At 35.6% G+C, this 18,212-nt stretch overlaps 1 pseudogene; it reads left to right on the top strand.

Moving 5' to 3' along the window:
- The first annotated feature begins 833 nt into the window (after window positions 1-833).
- Window positions 834-4,003, top strand: LOC105240734 (annotated as a pseudogene).
- The last annotated feature ends 14,209 nt before the right edge of the window (window positions 4,004-18,212 follow it).

Genomic DNA, 18,212 nt, shown 5'->3' with positions numbered 1-18,212 from the left:
GGTATCCATATTAAAGCCCTTTATTCTTCTTAATCCAGTCATCTGTTGAAGGGCATCTCGGTTCCTTCCACGATTTAGCTATTGTGAACAATGCTGCTATATACATACATTTCTAAGTAGAGAAACTTACAAATATGTGGAAATTAAAATACAAAATATAAGAAATTGAAAGGGAAATTAGAAATACTTTGAGATTAATGAAAACAAATAAAATACATACAAAAAATTATGGGATATTGCTAAAGCAGTAGCTAGAAGGAAGTTTATACCTGTAAACACATTCAAACAGAGGAGGGAGTTGAGTTAAGATGGAGGCATAGCAAGATCTTGAAATTACCTCCTCCCATGGGCACAAAAATTCTACAATTACAGGGGCAGCAGAGGGCATGCATCTGGTGCACCTCCTTTGGCTCAGCTCCTTCTGGGGCCTATGCAGCCCTGTGTGGCTGGAAGGAAAAAGGCTAAGAGCCAGAGCCCAAGGGGCACCCCGACCCCTCTGATGGAGGTCTGTCCCTTTGCTGCCAGGAGCCTCCTTCTCCGGACCTAGTGCATTCAAGCGCCCCAGTGGCCTAGGCCTCACGAGTGGAATGGTCACGGATGCCCAGGCCTCAGGTTTCTGTGCACCCAGTGAAGGGAACTGAGGAGCCTCGATGGTCCTTGCTCCCCCAACTANGGGAACTGAGGAGCCTCGATGGTCCTTGCTCCCCCGATTCCAGGCACGGAAAACCCGCTTAGTAAACAGCAGTTGTATTCACTGACAATTAGAGATAGATACCAGTGGTCACCAACATAAAGCATTTATTCCACACTGTTCGATGCAATCGTACAATTCCAACATATCTGTGTCAACTGATGGTTCATAAGCAGCTCACAAATTCCAGCTTTGGAACAAGAGACCCTAGTGAGACCAAAGCCATTGCTTTTGAAGTTGTTAAAGTCTGTCCATGCACAAAAAGACACTTCTACCACGAAAGGGGTTATATTTTATCTTGGCCAGCATATTATGACTAAACTATTATATGATGAGAAACTATAGCATATTGTGTATTGTTCCAATTATCTTCTAGGGGATTTGTTTGGAGTGTCAAGCTTCCCTGTGAAGAATACAAGAAAATATATACAATGATCTGTAGAGACTTGGTTATAGTCAACCAGCATGAACCATCGGATTCAGGCATATCTGTGAGTGAAAATGGATGTCACCTTGAAGGTGGGAGTGATCAAAAGGACCCTGGGCAAGAGTTGCAGGAAGAGAAACCTTCATCTTCAGATTTGGTTTCTAGACCATCTACCTCATGTAAAAGGAGAGTAATTGTTGAGACAGAAGAATGTTCAGATGAATTACCTGGTGAAGGACAGCAAAAGCACCACAAATCTGATAGTGTTTCCCTTTCCTTTGATGAAAGCCTTGCTCTATATGTAATAAGGGAGATGATGTTGTGAAAGAAGCAGTAGCAGTGAATCAACAGGGACTCACTCCATTGAATCGGTCTTGATGCTAGTATAAGTGAACATTCAGGTGATTGGTTGGATCAGGATTCAGTTTCAGATCAATTCACTATAGAATTTGAAGTTGCGTCTCTCAATTCAGAAGCTTATAGCCTTAGTGAAGAAGGACAAGAACTCTCAATGAAGATGATGAAGTATATTGACTGTATGTCAGGCAGGGGAGAGTAATACAGATTCATCTGGAAAAGATCCAGAAATTCCCTGAACAGACCATTAGAAGTGTACTTCGTGCAATGAAATGACTCCTCCTCTTCTGCCTCATTGCAGCAGATGTTGGGCCCTTCATGAGCTTTGGCTTCCTGAAGATAAAGGGAAGGGAAAGGGAAAGATAAAGGGAAAATGCCTGAGAAAGACAAACTAGAAAACTAAACACAAGTAAAAGGGGCTTTGATATCCCTGATGGTAAAAAATAAATAAATAAAAATTAAAAAAATAGAGTGAATGATTCCAGAGAATCATGTGCTGAGGAAAATGATGATAAAATCACACAAGCCTCCCAATCCCAAAAAAGCGAGGACTATTCTCAGCCATCAACTTCTAACAATATCATTTATAGCAGCCAAGAAGACGTCAAAGAGTTTGAGAGAGAAGAAACACAAGACAAAGAAAATATCGTGGAATCTAGTTTTCTCCTTAATGCCATTTAACCTTGTGTGATTTGCCAAGGTCAACCTAAATATGGTTGTATTGTTCATGGCAAAACAGGACATTTTATGGCATGCTTTACGTGTGCAAAGAAGCTAAAGAAAAGGAATAAGCCCTGTCCAGTATATAGACAACCAATTCAAATGATTGTGCTAACTCATTTCCCTTACTGAACATGCCTATAAAAGTAGAATTCTATATTTCTAACTATATAACTCTAAAAATTTAGACAGCATGAAAATTTTTTTACACTTATCAAAGCAAGAAAATATCTCCGTACATGTAGATTTCTACTCTGTAGTATAACTTACCTACTTTGGGAGAGGGAATAGTAAATACTAATCTTCAGAAAAATTTCACTTCTGTTTATATTTTATATTTGGGTTTTAATGTAATTTAAATTGGATATATAGCTCATCCTTAACCCCTACTCCTCATATTTTAAATGATTTTGACTTCCTTAAAATTCAGAGAAGTATCTGATTTTGAAAAATTTAAGTAGGACACTTAAAGGTAAGTTATGTACATTCAGGGTATGCTACGCAGTGATTATGTTACTTATAAAACATTAAAATCTGCAAATAGTTTCATTCACCATGCCTATGCATTGAATTGTCTAAATTTTTAGTTTTAATATGCATATAATATTTATTGATTTACAAATAAAAAATTAAATGTTTGATTTTTTAAAATCTGTAATTACGTGTGGAATAATTACTTCTAAAAGTGACATGATACATCATCCTGGGTTCCTCGGATCAAGTTCTGCATCAGGGTCCTTGCTCAGCAGGGAGTTTGTTTCTCCCTTTCCCTCTGCTGCTGCCTCTCTCTCTGTCAAATAAATAAATAAAATCTTTTAAAAAGTAAAAATAAAATAAAAAATAACAACTTGATAACTGAAAGAACAGTCTCCACAACAAAGAAGAAAGGGAAGCATCAAGAGAGGAGAAAGGAAGAGACATAGACTTGTCAAGAAAACACACACACACACACACACACACAGAAATAAAACACCATACTCATGGTGAATCCCAATCAGGAGGAATATAAAAGTTATGGAACCTTTTACTGAAGAGTGAGAGATTCCAACTCCACATCAGGGATGCCAACTCTTAGATCCTTCACAGGAGAGACCAGTCCCCAAATCACCAGGCTTTAAAAATCAACAGAGGGGGGACTCCTGGGTGGCAGAGCGGTTAAGCGTCTGCCTTTGGCTCAGGGCGTGATCCCGGCGTATGGGATCCAGCGNAGTGTACTTCGTGCAATGAAATGACTCCTCCTCTTCTGCCTCATTGCAGCAGATGTTGGGCCCTTCATGAGCTTTGGCTTCCTGAAGATAAAGGGAAGGGAAAGGGAAAGATAAAGGGAAAATGCCTGAGAAAGACAAACTAGAAAACTAAACACAAGTAAAAGGGGCTTTGATATCCCTGATGGTAAAAAATAAATAAATAAAAATTTAAAAAATAGAGTGAATGATTCCAGAGAATCATGTGCTGAGGAAAATGATGATAAAATCACACAAGCCTCCCAATCCCAAAAAAGCGAGGACTATTCTCAGCCATCAACTTCTAACAATATCATTTATAGCAGCCAAGAAGACGTCAAAGAGTTTGAGAGAGAAGAAACACAAGACAAAGAAAATATCGTGGAATCTAGTTTTCTCCTTAATGCCATTTAACCTTGTGTGATTTGCCAAGGTCAACCTAAATATGGTTGTATTGTTCATGGCAAAACAGGACATTTTATGGCATGCTTTACGTGTGCAAAGAAGCTAAAGAAAAGGAATAAGCCCTGTCCAGTATATAGACAACCAATTCAAATGATTGTGCTAACTCATTTCCCTTACTGAACGTGCCTATAAAAGTAGAATTCTATATTTCTAACTATATAACTCTAAAAATTTAGACAGCATGAAAATTTTTTTACACTTATCAAAGCAAGAAAATATCTCCGTACATGTAGATTTCTACTCTGTAGTATAACTTACCTACTTTGGGAGAGGGAATAGTAAATACTAATCTTCAGAAAAATTTCACTTCTGTTTATATTTTATATTTGGGTTTTAATGTAATTTAAATTGGATATATAGCTCATCCTTAACCCCTACTCCTCATATTTTAAATGATTTTGACTTCCTTAAAATTCAGAGAAGTATCTGATTTTGAAAAATTTAAGTAGGACACTTAAAGGTAAGTTATGTACATTCAGGGTATGCTACGCAGTGATTATGTTACTTATAAAACATTAAAATCTGCAAATAGTTTCATTCACCATGCCTATGCATTGAATTGTCTAAATTTTTAGTTTTAATATGCATATAATATTTATTGATTTACAAATAAAAAATTAAATGTTTGATTTTTTAAAATCTGTAATTACGTGTGGAATAATTACTTCTAAAAGTGACATGATACATCATCCTGGGTTCCTCGGATCAAGTTCTGCATCAGGGTCCTTGCTCAGCAGGGAGTTTGTTTCTCCCTTTCCCTCTGCTGCTGCCTCTCTCTCTGTCAAATAAATAAATAAAATCTTTTAAAAAGTAAAAATAAAATAAAAAATAACGACTTGATAACTGAAAGAACAGTCTCCACAACAAAGAAGAAAAGGGAAGCATCAAGAGAGGAGAAAGGAAGAGACATAGACTTGTCAAGAAAACACACACACACACACACACACACAGAAATAAAACACCATACTCATGGTGAATCCCAATCAGGAGGAATATAAAAGTTATGGAACCTTTTACTGAAGAGTGAGAGATTCCAACTCCACATCAGGGATGCCAACTCTTAGATGCTTCACAGGAGAGACCAGTCCCCAAATCACCAGGCTTTAAAAATCAACAGAGGGGGGAGGCCTGGGTGGCAGAGCGGTTAAGCGTCTGCCTTTGGCTCAGGGCGTGATCCCGGCGTTATGGGATCCAGCCCCACATCAGGCTCCTCTGCTGGGAGCCTGCTTCTTCCTCTCACACTCCCCCTGCTTGTGTTCCCTCTCTCATTGGCTGTCTCCATCTCTGTCAAATAAATAAATAAAATCTTAAAAAAAAATCAACAGNTTATGGGATCCAGCGCCACATCAGGCTCCTCTGCTGGGAGCCTGCTTCTTCCTCTCACACTCCCCCTGCTTGTGTTCCCTCTCTCATTGGCTGTCTCCATCTCTGTCAAATAAATAAATAAAATCTTAAAAAAAAATCAACAGAGGGGCACTGGGTGGCTCAGTTAGTTGAACATACAACTTTTGATTTCAGCTCAGGTCGTGATCTCAGGGTGATGGGATCCAGCCACATGTCAGGCTGTGCACTCAGTAGGGAGTCTGCTTGATATTCTCTCTCTCCATCTCTCTCTGCCCTTCCTCCTTGCATTTCTTTTCTCTCTCTCTTTCAAATAAATAAACAAACATAAAAAAAATCAACAGGGATTATGTTCAGGAAAACTATAAAACTGTAGGGAATGGAAAACTCACTCTTAAAGGGCTCCTGTGCAGATTACTCAATTTGGAAGCCAGCACACAAAAAAAGATCAATTTGAAAAGTGCATAGACCATATGTAGAAGAGACCCATTTACTAACTTTAAAGCATCTATCAGGGAGCCTGAAACAGCAGGGACCCTCCCCAGGGACTTCTCAGTCTGGTGGGAGCCATTTTTGAGATCTCAATCTACCTTACTAACACCCACACTAATGGGCACTATTTTGGAATTCTCCCTCCAATTTGCTAGTACCAGTGGGTGTGCCCTGATGAGAACTCAAACCTTCAACATGCCATGATGGTCATGGATCCAGCCCACAGCCGAACTGGGGGCAATCAACATATGAGACAATCTCGTAGCTAACATTATTCTCAACAGGGAAAATTTGAAAGCCTTTTCTCTAAGAACAGTAACAAGACGAGGATGCCCACTCTCCCCACTTTTATTCAGCATAGTATTGAAAGTCCTAGCTGCAGAAATTAGGCAAGGGAAAAAAATCCAAAGGTATCCAAATCAGAAAGGAAGAAGTAAAACTGTTACGATTTGCAAATGACATATTATTTTAAAAATTCTAAAGAATCCACCAAAAAATTCCCAGAACTAAGAAATTAAGAAATTCTACAACAGGAAAATAAGTGGAAAGATATTTCATGCTCATGGATTGGAAGAATTAATACTGTTAAAATGTCCATATACCCAAAGTGATCTACAGAATCAATTTCATACTTAACAAAATTCCAATGGCATACTTCACAGAACTAGAATGAATAATTCTAAAATTTGTATGGGACCACAAAAGACTCCAAACAGATCAAAGCAATCTTGAAAAAAAAGAGCAAAGCTGGAGGCATCACACTCCCTGAATTCAAACTATATTACAAAGCTGTATTAACCAAAACAGTATGGTATCGGTACCAAAACAGACACACAGATCAATGGAACAGAATTGAGAGTCCAAAGGTAACCGCCACATGTATGGATACATAGATATCACAAAGGAGCCAAGAACATACAAAGGAGAAATGACAGTTTCTTCAATAAATCGTGCTTGGAAAATTGGACACCCATTTGCAAAAGAATGAAACTAGACCACTATCTTACACCATACATACACACACACACACACACACACACACACACACACACACACACAAAAAAACAAACCACACAAAATTGACTAAAAACTTGAATGTAAAACCCAAAACCATAAAATTCCTAGAAGAAAACACAGCTAGTAAGCTCCTTGACATTGGTCTTAGCAACATCTTTTTGTGTTGACTCCTATGGCAAGGGAAACAAAAGTAAAAATAGACAAAAAGGACTACAACAAACTGAAAGACTCCTGCACAGCAAAGGAAACAATCATCAAAACAAAAAAGCAACTCACTAAGTGGGAAAAGATATTTGCAAACCATATATTCAATAAAGTGTTAATATTCAAAATACATCAAGAACTCATACAACTCAACAATTAAACAACCCAATTAAAAAATGAGCAAATGATCTGAATAGACAAGTCCTCCAAAAGAAACGTATAGATGGCCAGCAGGTAAACAAAAAGATTGTTCAATAACACTAATAGTGAAATGAAATTCAAGTTACAGTGAGATATCACTTCATACCTGTTAGAATGGATATTGTCAAAAGAAGAAATAACAAGTGTTGGAGAAGATATACAGAAAAGAGAATCCCTGTACACTGTTGGTGAGATTGTAAATTGGTGCTGCCACTGTGGAAAGCAGTATAGAAACTTCTCAAAAAAAATTAAGAATAGAACTACCACATGAGCCAGCTATTCCTCTTCTGGGTATTTATCCGAAGAATATGAAAATACTGGGATTTCCTGGGGAGATGACAGAGTAGAGCATGCTAAGCTCACCTTGTCCCAAGGATACAACCAGTTAACACCCATATCAATATAAATAACCTAGGAAACTACCCAAAGACTGGCAGAACAACCTCTCCACAGCTAAATGTAAAGAAGTGGCAAAATCAAAGAAGGTAGGAATGGCAGAAACATAGTGGAGAGCCAAATGGATCCATGGGACTCTTCCAGGGAGGCAAGGACAGGGCAGGTGTGTAGAGGGGCATCCAGACTGGTAAGGAACAATTAAAATTTTCACTATTTGCAGATGACATGATACTATATAGACAAATTCTACGGTCCTCACCAAAAAACTATGAGAACTGATAATAGAATTCAGTAAGTTTGAAGGATACAAAATCAATATACAGAAATTTGTTGCATTTCTATACACTAATAATAAAGCAGCAGAAAAAGAAGTTAAGAAAACAATCCCATTTTCAGTTGCACCAAAAATAATAAAATCCCTAGGAATAAACTTAAACAAGGAGGTGAGAGATCTGTACCCCGAAAACTATAAAACTTTGATGAAAGCAATTGATAATAACACAAACAAATGGAAAGATATCCCATGCTCATGGATTGGGAGAACAAATACTAAAATGTCCATACTACCCAAAGTAATCTACAGATTTATGCAATTCTTATCAAAATACCAATAACACTTTTCACAGAACTAGAACAAATAATCTTATAATTTGTATGGAACTACAAAAGATCCCTATTAGCTAAGAGAAAGAAACCTGTTACATAAGACCACATATTGTATGATTCTTCTTTTTTGAAATATTCAGAACATCAAATCTATAGAGATAGAAAGTAGACTAGTGCTTGCTTAGGGCTGGAGGATTGGGGGTAAATTGAGAGTACCTGTTATTGAATATGAAGTTTTGTTTTAGGGTGACGAAAATGTTCAAAAATGATTGTAGTGGTGGTCACGCTAGTCTGAAAATATACTAAAAACCATTAAATGGGTATTTGCATGGCAAGTTAATTGAATCGCAATAAAGATGTTATATGCATTTTAAATTTTTCATAATAATGTACCCAAGTGTCAGTTACATGTATTCTCTCTCTCTATCTTTTCTTTTGGGATATTTTGTACGGTTTGAGAGTTGACTAATATCTTAAACTGCAATGTGTATTTTTGATATCTATCTCTAATGGTTAGCAGTTTTTTCCCTCGAGTTTGCCTTTCTTTAATTCTATTGATTTTTATATTTTTCTATTTATTTTTCAATTAGCATTCTCACTTTGTTTTATTGAAATTGTGTCTCCTCAAAGCTCTGGGATTTTTTTTTCTTCAAATCCCTCATTCCCTTTGTTTCTCAAGTTATCTCTTTCTCTTTATTTTTGGTTTATTTGTTTTGTTTTGTTCAGTTTGGATATCCTGGCCTTTAGTCTTCCATGATACTATTTTCTTCAAATATCAGGCAAGCAATAGAAAGGCTCTTCCCTTGAAGGTCTCACTTTCACTGAGATGCTTTTAGTATAATTGTGTATCTTTTTTGCTGGAGCTTCTGTAAGTGCTAAAAGGAACAAGATTTTATTTTGGAGTACAGTTTTTCATATATTTTCCAGTTCTCTGCAAAGAGATTACTGCTCAATTTCAATTTCTTCAGAGGACTTTTATTTTATTTATTTATTTATTTATTTATTTATTTATTTATTTATTTATTTATTTATTTTGGTGGAGTCCCTGGTGCTTTGAATATAGCCTTGGGATAAGGACAGTAAATGACAGTTAAGCCTCATCCTAAGTTTTATTTAGTATTCCCCAAACACGATTGGCCAATCTACTCTGAGAACACAGTTTGTCTCTTTGGTTCTTCAGGATAGATTGCATCCCTCCTCCCGTAAATCCTCTACACACATGCATTAAGAATATGTTCTTTTTCATTGATCTGCATTTTTACATCATCTTTATGTCTTCAAAATGTATTCTAATCTTTCCTCCATTGGAATCCCTCATTGCATCTTTTTTTTTTTTTAAGAGTTCCAACATTACTGAGTTTTCAATAATGAATTTGGGATTTCAGAAAATTATGAGCAAAGTGTGTGTGTTCTCTCCGCAATATTAATTCATAGTTTTCTTGATTTTTTTCATTATAGAAGAGGTGAATTGTTATGATGGTATAACCAAATTTACTTTAAAATTGTTACTTTATGAGACAGAATTCTTGTACTATTCTGGTCCAAAATAAGAATTGTCTTTGTATAAAGCTCTTTAAGGGTTTGCAGATCTGATTCCAGGATCGGGGCATTCCCCACCCCTAGACAACATCAAGTAATTCTTGGACACAAATTCAAATCAATTCTGACACTACATACTTAGAGATAGCATCAGATTCCACAAGTTAAGCATTTGGTCCTACAAGACTGGCCCTCCGTCCCTTGCTTCAGAGGCCAATCACAAGCTCAGGTTGTTTCTTCTGCTTTTGACCAATCGATTACAGATTGAGAGTTCCAGGGACCTCCTCCTTTAGTTTGATTAGTTTTCTAGAGTGGCTCACAGAACTCAGAGAAACACTTACATTTACCAGTTTATTAAAGGATATGATAAAGTATATGAATCAAAAGCCAGATGAAGAGATACACAGGCCAAGGTCTTGCACAAAGGAGTTTTGTCCTCATGGAGCTGTGGGCCTTGCTCAGTGACACTTGGAAGCATCCTTGTTCCCTAAGCATGGAAACTCTCTGAAAAATGGATCAAAAAGGTCACCTCTTGTGTTTCTTGGAGGCTTCATTACATAGTTATAATTGACCAAGTCATTAGCCATTGGCTGTTTCAATCTCTAGCCCTTCTCTTCTGCCTGGAGGTGGTGGTGAAAGGGGGTGGGGCTGAAAATTCTAACCGTCTAATCATATGGTTGGTCCTCCTGGCAAGCAGCTCTCACCTTTAGGTTGGATGAAAAAGTCATCTTCATTAGTAATAAGGTACCCATTTCACATTATTTTGGTTCTGAAGCATTTTTAGGTGCTGTGATGAAGCCTATATATCTGAGAAATATATTTCTTATAAATCATTATATTGCAAAAGCTCATGATTATACATATCACAATTAAGTTAGATTAAAAAATTGTATATATTAAAGCTGCTCTATAGATAGTAATGAATTGATATGACTGAATCAGAATTTTAGAAACAACTATTAAGAAAAATTTGCTATGATTTGGCCTTAATCAGCTCCTTAAAATTGATATCTGAACAAGAGAATTATCACACTCGGGTTATTGTTATAATTACAACTGCCTATTAGAAAAACATTTCAAAGGAGATGAACCAAGGCTTTCTTCAAACATTTTTTTCTTATGGAATTCCTAGAGAAAATGAGAACCTCTAAAACAGAACAATTAAGTTACTATCAGTTGTGGACTAAAAGAGAGCCAGGTGCCTGTTTTATGTATGCTAGCATCATAAGTGTGCTCAATAAATACTAAATAAGAAATATTTTTACCGAATAACAAAATCAGTAAATAGACCAGATTTTCTCCTGAGAAGTGTTTGAAAACAGTCGGTCCAATAGCCTCTAGGCCATCTGGGACTTGATTGTCAATATACAAAATCTTTTGAGAAATTTCTGGCAAATTTTATAGTGAAATAAAAAAGAAACAGGAAAGATAGGTTCTTATTTATTTTGAAATTATTACACAGCTATTTCCCATAAAATAAGGCATTCATACTATTGTATCACATCTGGTTGCATATTCAAAACTATATTACTAATTATTGAAATAATTCAACCCCTCAGTCTGTAATATAAATATCATAACAAAAAATAATTAAGTGTGTAGAGGGGAGAATTACATTTTGGGTAGCAATCTGAAAAATTATGATATAATTTATATTCTGTAATTCACTAACAAACAATACTTTAGAATTGTTTTTTTAAATAAGAAAATCAGAAGGTATAGAAAGATAATGGCATACTCACGGTTTTTCTTTGTTTTTGTTGTCATTTTAAAACTAAGCACCAATTTAACATTATTGAACTGAGATTCTCCAATATTATTTGATCATGGAATTCCTTATAGAAATAAACCACTAAAATATAATCTGGAAATGAAATCCCATATATTATACCATGACCAACATAGTTTAAAGGAATAAGCTCCCCTTTTCAATGTAATGCATTTTATATTGTAGTAAAATACACAAAAAATGTTCCATTAGTAACATTTGGCACAATCACAATTTTCACCCATAACTATTATCTAACTCCAGAATACTTTTATTATTCCAAAAGAAACCCTGTCTCCATTAAGCATTCAGGTATTCCTCTCCACCGAGCCCCAGAAACTACTTATCTGTGTTCTGTCTCTATGGAGTTGCCTATGCTGGATATTTCATATAAATGGACTCATGAAACATGTGTTTTTTGCTCTTCTGTTTTTAAATATATTATTGCATTCTGTAGTTGTTGTTCTATTTTAAAATAAGTATTACATTAGTTAGTTCAAGTCCTCTGAGAAGCAAAAACCAAGATGAAATTAGATGTGCAACCACTCTATCAGAGGAAACTCCTCTGAGGACAGGGAGGAAGGGCAGGAGACAAGGAATCCTGTCAAAATGAGATGCAGTTTTGAACCTTGTGAAAGAGAGAGAAAACAAAGGACAATTACATAGGCACAGTCCAGACTACAGTGAGGATAATAGAAGATTTTGGCTAGGCTACTGGGGATTCCTTAAACCAAAGTCCATCAGAGAAGTCCTGCCTCTGGCAGTATTGGACTACCTTAATACTTTGTTTTTTGTTTTTGGTTTTGGGTTTTTTTTGGTAACTTTAATGAAAAAGAATAACTAAGGGATATAGTTAATATGTCACTAAAATTAAAAGAACATTCTGGTTAAATTATTTCCTTGTAATTACCCTAAATATTTAAATAAGACTGGCCTACAACCAGTGCTCTGGACCACAAAAAAGCAGTCTATTACAGGAAATTCCTCTTTAAAGCTAACCTTCAACAGTACAGAGTATCATCTCTTTTATTCATATTAACTGAAACTAATAGGTTAAACAATACATCTTTCATATCAGATGATGCTATTATTTGTCTTTATTAATATATGAGAAATTTAAAAAGTAGGAGTAAGTTGAATATTTCAATGAAACATAGTCAATATCTATATAAACAAAAGGGTAAGGCTGTATTTAATGTAATCATACTTGCCGAGGGTATCACATTTTCTTCAGAAATGAGAAAGCTGGGTGCCTGGATGGTTCAGTCAGTTAAGTGACTTCGGCTCTGGTCATGATCCCGGGATCCTGGGATCAAGTTCTGCATTGGGGTCCCTGCTCTGCAGGGAGTCTGCTTCTCCTTCTGCTTCTCTCTCTCTCACTCTGTCTCTCATGGATAAATAAATAAAATCTTAAAAAAAAGAAAAAGAAATGGGAAAGCTGTGGGTGTGCTCATTAGAATCAGTTTTTCAATATTTTATTGTCTAAGATATTCAACAGATATATTTTTACTTTGTGTCTAAAATTGTCACAATTTCTTAAAAACACAAATAGTTATTTGGCTAATATGGATTTTGAGGATAGAGTTATTCCATGATGAAAAATATACAACCTGAATACATGCTACCAATTGACTTTCTGTAGCTTTTTGAGGGGGCATTTGATTGCATTAAGTACATTAAATTCTTCTGTTGTTGATATTGTTGTTTGTCCTGAAGATGCCATCTTAGATTAGCGCCCATTCTATTATATTTAATATTTTCTAAGAGTCACATTTATTCACATTTTAATTTATGTGAAATAAGAATGTATTTTTATCGGATGATATTTATATTTGATAAAATAGAATGATATTCTTGTGAAGAAAAACAACACAGAGGCTTGCTTAGATCAACAAACATTTTACTCATCACATAAGGATTTTATTTTCTAAGATCCTATTAAAGAATTAATGGAAGAGATGCTTTCTCAGGTGAATTTAGCATCATTTCTTGAGATACCAAATAACTGCTATTTTACTTTAGGGTCCACAGTATTTTTCCTGGTCAGGGAGGTAAGGGCCAAGTTTCTAAAGATAACTATCCTAAAAATACTTTCAGTCTTTTACCTGAAAATATATAAAGATTTAAATACTTTATATACTTTTCAAAAAGGCAAAATCAATGTTATTCTTTTTTTTTTTCCTTTTAACAAAAAGTGACCATGTGGAGTGAACTTTGTCATTTCTAGTAATATTATTTCTAAATCATCATAAAAATAATATTGTTTCAAAAATTCACCTTTTATAAAATTCGACATTATACATAATAAAACCATTTTGTATTGGGACTAATTTGTGAAGTCATTTTGACTGATATATCTCAATTTGACTATTGGATCTATCAAGTAAGTGGCATAAATCAGGGGAAAAGTGAGTGGGTTTGACATATATATCAAATCTTTGTAATGGGAAGTGGAAAAGAGTGCTGTCTGCTTTAAGAAAAGCTTCTCTATGAAATGTGTCCTTACCTAACTCTAATCATCTAACTTCAGCTCTGTGCTAGAGATTTTTTTTTAAGAAATCACTAAAGTTTTGAAATTGTGAAGGCTCCTATTTTGATGGCAGTTGTTTTATGTGACTGATGACAAGCTCTGAAGGTGATATAGTGAAGAAGCGATAGAGCAAGTAAGGATCAAGGATTCTTCATTCTATTTATCTAAGAGGTAGCAAGGTGGAACTTAGAAAAATGTAAAAATTAAAACTAAAAAAAATTAAGTATTATTTTCTAGATTATCATATTATCTATGTTTTTAGAGGATTCTAAGTGGATAATATGGGCTATCTTGAGAAGCATGCTCCATACATTTATTTTCCTCATTTTTTTATGTTGAAGTCTAATTGACATGCAACATTGTATTGGTTCCAGATGTACAATAAAATGATTCAATATTTGTATATATTGCAAAATGATCACCACAATGAGTCCAGTTAAATTCACCTCACATAGTTACAGAATTTTTTTCCCCCTTAGGATGGGAACTTTTAAGATATACTCTCTTAGCAACTTTCAGATATGCAATACAGTATTATTAACTATAGTTGCCATTCTGTACGTTACATTCCCATGACTTATTTATTTTATAAATGGAAGCATGTGCCTTTTGACTGCCTTCGCCCATTTCACCCACCCACACCAAAACCCCTGCCTGGGAAGCGCCAATGTGTTCTCAGTATCTAAGAGCTTGTTTTTTGTTTTGTTTTGTTGTTGTTGTTGTTTCCCCTTCTTTCCTTCCCTCCTTCCTCTTTCTTTCTCTCTTTTTTCTTCCTTCCTTGCTCCCTCCCCTCCTCCCTTCCTTCCATCTTCCCTTCCTCCCTTCCTTCCTTTTATTTATTCTTCTCTTTCTTTCAGATTCCACATATCAGTGAGATCATCTGGTATTTTTCTTTGATTTATTTTATTTAGTAAATATCCTGGAGTTTCACCCATGTTGTTGCAAATGGCAAGGTTTTATTCTTTTTTTATGGATGAATAATGTTTCATTGTATATGTATGCCACACTTTCTTTATTCATTCATCCATCAATGGGCACGTCACAGTAAGACTGAGCTCCTGGGTCTTTTGCTTCTTGCTCTGCCCTAGAGGTGGTAGCTGTTTAAAAGCTCTTTCTCTACTGGTTATAATCCTGTGGGACCTGTGAGCATAAGCCGTTTTGGTCATCAGAGCCAGGGAATGTGGGGGTAACCCCTAGTCACAGCCTCAAAAATCAGGGCACCAGAGAAAGGCATATGCTACTTTTGGGAGGATACTGGCTAGCTGGCAGGAGGCAGAGTGGAGAGCACAAAGGTTCTGTCTACTGGCCTCCATTCCCTTAGAGCTCCTCTATAACCCCAAAAAGTGTGCTCAACTAGAAACTGCCTCTTAAGCCAAAACTCCTGGACAAGCAAATAGTCATGTTTCTCAGAAAGACTGGTGGTTTTTTTCAGTCTTCTATCTGTGCAGTGTCTTGTGAGTGGTATTCTAATAAGAATTTTCTCTTCAATTGTTACAGTCCCATGAGACCCAGGAATCAAGAACCAGGTGATCAAGGGGCATCCCCTGAGTAGCAGTCACAAAAGCCATGTCCCCAGATAAAAAACCAGGTCCACCAGATATATGCAGAACCTTCCTCTGGGAGATACTGGCACTCTGGAGAGTGGCAGAGGGAATGCAAAGATGGTGCCCACTCTGTGGAGTGAGGATAGGGGGAGTGCAAACATGGCACCCACAAAAAGAAAGAAAAAGAAAGAAAGAAAGAAAGAAAGAAAGAAAGAAAGAAAGAAAGAAAAAGGAAGGAAGGAAGGAAGGAAAGAAAGAAAGAAAGAGAAAGAAAGAAAAAGAAAGAAAGAAAGAAAGAAAGAAAGAAAGAAAGAAAGAAAGAAAAAGGAAGGAAGGAAGGAAGGAAAGAAAGAAAGAGAAAGAAAGAAAGAAAGAAAGAAAGAAAGAAAGAAAGAAAGAAAGAAAGAAAGAAAGAAAAAGGAAGGAAGGAAGGAAGGACAAAAAGAAAGAGAAAGAAAGAAAGAAAGAAAGAAAGAAAGAAAGAAAGAAAGAAAGAAAGAAAGAAAGAAAAAGGAAGGAAGGAAGGAAGGAAAGAAAGAAAGAGAAAGAAAGAAAGAAAGAAAGAAAGAAAGAAAGAAAGAAAGAAAGAAAGAAAGAAAGAAAAAGGAAGGAAGGAAGGAAGGACAAAAAGAAAGAGAAAGAAAGAAAGAAAGAAAGAAAGAAAGAAAGAAAGAAAGAAAGAAAGAAAGAAAGAAAAAGGAAGGAAGGAAGGAAGGAAAGAAAGAAAGAGAAAGAAAGAAAGAAAGAAAGAAAGAAAGAAAGAAAGAAAGAAAGAAAGAAAGAAAGAAAAAGGAAGGAAGGAAGGAAGGACAAAAAGAAAGAGAAAGAAAGAAAGAAAGAAAGAAAGAAAGAAAGAAAGAAAGAAAGAAAGAAAGAAAGAAAAAGGAAGGAAGGAAGGAAGGAAAGAAAGAAAGAGAAAGAAAGAAAGAAAGAAAGAAAGAAAGAAAGAAAGAAAGAAAGAAAAGAAAGAAAGAAAGAAAGAAAGAAGAAAAGAAAGAAAAAGAAAGAAAGTATTGGGAAAATAAAAGTAAAGGAAAAGAAGAGAGGAAAGAAAAAAGAAAAAGGCAAAAGGGAAAGAAAAAGAAAAAAGAAAAGGGAAAAAAATGACAGAACCTTTCAGCTTTAGCAAGACAGAGGGAGAGCATGGAAGATGGCACCAACCAAAAAGAAAGAAAGAAAAATAAAGGATGGCACCTGTTGGCTTTAACAAGGCAGAAGGAGATCAAGAGGTTGGGTCCCACCAGCATAGGTCCCTGGAGAGTATCCCAGGAGGCCTCTGACCCTCAGACCAATGCTTTAAACTTAGGAAATGAATCTCTTTCATATAAAATCTAAGAGCTTTTCAAAGCTGCTTCTGTGCCAGGCCCTAGGGTGGGTGAATCTGCTTACAAGCCATTTAAGAGCCATTCCTCAGTTTGCCACAGCCCCACAGTCTAGTGGGCATGAACCCAATTGGTCTTCAAAGCCTGATATTTTGGAAACTCATCTCTCAAGCACCTATCTTAAAAGTCTGTGTGCCTTATGTGGGGTTTGAACCCCTCCCTATTCAGGGGGAAGCTCTGGATTCTGAGTTCCCTCCCAGTTGTAGGTCACCATTCCAGGAGTGGGATTTATAGTGAGATTGCATCTCAGTCTTTTCTGGCCCCTTCAATGTGGTTTCTGTCCTCTTTGCCTGATGTTAAGGGGTTGCTCTAACAGTTTTTAGTTTTTTTTTCCGGAAGAAATTATTCCATATATAGCTGTAGATTTGGTGTCCTTGGGAAGAGGTGAGTTCAGGATTTTCCTGTGTCTCCATCTTGAATGGAATTGTACATAATTTCTTTAATGAGTAATGCTAAATGCTGATAATTTTCCTTGTGACCAAGAATAAGCAAAGAGAGAGATTCTAATTCCTTTGACAACCCAGAGCATTCAGCTAAGGAAAGTGCTTACAGTAAAATGAAACTTAATTATAAGAACAAAAGTTTTTAAAAGTACAGTAAAGAAATTAAAGATTTATATTCTCCTAAAATTTAGATCATCTGGGCCATTTTCCATTCTAATTTATATTTATTCATGATTATATTACTGCAGTTCTAAATCTTTTGTTTAGAAAAAATATTTAAGTTTGATTCAATAACATATTACATGTATTTATTTAATGCTTAAAAATTTTCCAGTATTCTCCTTAAAAAGATGAGGGGGAGATATTTTATATCATAATATACTCAAATTGTTTAGAATAATAAAATATGCAAAAAATAACCTATTTCCTTTTCACTATTTGTCATTTTTGTATTTGAAAAATGATGAGTGATCTGTATATTAGGAACATTGAGATAATTTTTCATAAACTAAAATTTATTTTGAAGCATAAATTTTGATATTCCTATTTGTGAGTGAAGGCATTTATTATAAAACATCTACACATTTAGTTATCAAGAGCAGAAAAGGAAAACCCAAGTCCAAATGAATTTTTTTAAATATATAAAATAAATCAGAAGTTTGTTAAGTTTCATACTCTCTGTAATTTCCAACAGAATTATTTAGGAAAAAGAAAATTATCAAACAAAATATAAACCATTTCTCAACTATTCCAGTAAGGTTTGCATGCACACACACACACAAGGGACACATGATTTTTAATCAGAAGTGATAGGTAAAAGTTGGCATTGCCAGGAGCAAAATGCATTTGAAAGCTCTGGTCATGCT

This window comes from Ailuropoda melanoleuca, chromosome 1 (genome assembly GCF_002007445.2).
Source record: "Ailuropoda melanoleuca isolate Jingjing chromosome 1, ASM200744v2, whole genome shotgun sequence".
NCBI classification, from domain to species: Eukaryota; Metazoa; Chordata; class Mammalia; order Carnivora; family Ursidae; genus Ailuropoda; species Ailuropoda melanoleuca.
This window is presented reverse-complemented; position numbering and strand designations above follow the sequence as displayed.